Raw genomic sequence first — 1,750 nt, 5'->3', positions numbered from 1 at the left:
ATCTGGAATTTACATATTTAAAGTATTATATTGTTATCTTCATCTGCACGGCTTTTTTGTATGAGGGCGTTGAAAGCGCTGGAGTGTTACTTGCGTCCTGGGCGCCCCCGCACTTTTAGTTACATGTAAGGAGCAAAGAGAATATAGTCACTGGTACGGAGTGCCTAAAAAATATTAAATTATTATACATTTGAACTTCTAAACTAAGTAGTGGCTTACAAAATATACCTACTTTCCAAATTCGTTATCTTATACTTTTTGAGTAAAATAGCTGTGACATATGGACAGACAGACAGACGGACATAATAATATCAATATCCAGTGAGGAAAACGGGTAATATGTTTGTATGGAGAACCGGTCATTCCCTTTCCTCTTAATAACTTAATATGCTTCGGCACATGATTATGCATATTTATTTGTAGGTAAGTTGCCTATCTTACCTTGAGCAGAGAACCAGACGGTGACTGCTGGATATTGGTTTCTGAAATCTTGTTTTTGTTTTACCAAACGTTGTTTAATTCTGTCGTGAACGGCTTCGAAAAAGTCTTGGGTCATATGTAAATAAAGCTCTTTACATCATGTTGTGTATTCTCATTTTTCCGAACGTGTCGACCAAAGTGGATGTACGCCCCATTACCTAGAGTATGCAGTAGCCTCTTCATTAGTCATTAAGGCAGCCAGGGCCAATATTTTGATTTTATTATTTCCTTCCATATCCGCTTACTTCCGATCGAACCATTTTTTTCAATCTGATTGACAGTTATTATGACATTTGTCATGAACAGTCAGCTCGGACGTCCCGGTCGGCTCGGATAGTGTTGGGTAGGACTCGAGTCCTTTCAGTCCTCTGCTTGAAGACTACTCAGTTTTTCAGACTCTTATAATTAAGTTAAAACTCGAGTTCTTTTCAACTAGAGAGAGACCCAAGTCTCTTGTAGAGACTTGAGTACTTTTCAGAGGACACTCGTTTTTTTTACTAAAAATTTCGAAATGCATTGTCTTTATGTTTAACTTGTAGATTAGATACATACATAAATCCATACACTAACCCTTTAATTTCTTTACTGTTATACAGGAAAAACCTATAAAATTGTTCACGGAGTCTTTATTTGGAGGCTCGAGTTCTTTTGAGTTGCTCTTAAAAAAGACTACAAAGGACTCGACTCGGGAGAAGTTTTTTAAGCGCAGTCTTGTAAAAACGAGCTGTTCTTCAAATTCAGACTCAAAGGACTCGAGTTTCTACAAACACTAGAGGCTCGGACATTGCTCGGACAGCACTAGTGTTAATGTAATAAACTAGTGTCGGGTGGCCCTGACGCCCCGGCCCCGGAACGGCCCGGTCACGGTGGCACTCCTGACAGCCCCTGTGTCGGCTCGCTCCGGCCCGCCCCGGTCCGGGCACGGCCCGGTCTAGCGTGAGTCATCCTTTAAACATAACAAAATTCGCAATACATTGCGTCTTAGAATAAACTTTAAAGTGTATTAAAAATCAAACCACAAGTTATTTTTAAAAGTCGCTGAACAAATGTTGGTCAGTATGAGGAGTACTGTTTAATTTTTTGCTCATATTACAGGCCACACCCGGTATATAACATTTCAATTTTATTGTATTCTTGCACTTTGTACAACATGTTGTCTATCGTGCTTAATACTGTTTATCTTCATTAGTCCTAAGAACGAGAGCGAGCGAGCCCTCAGAGCCGCGTAAACAAATGTAAGAGTTTCGCTTTAAGTGATTGTGCCTAATGT

Source organism: Cydia splendana, chromosome 14 (assembly GCF_910591565.1).
Source record: "Cydia splendana chromosome 14, ilCydSple1.2, whole genome shotgun sequence".
NCBI lineage: Eukaryota > Metazoa > Arthropoda > Insecta > Lepidoptera > Tortricidae > Cydia > Cydia splendana.
Note: the sequence above shows the minus strand (reverse complement) of the source record.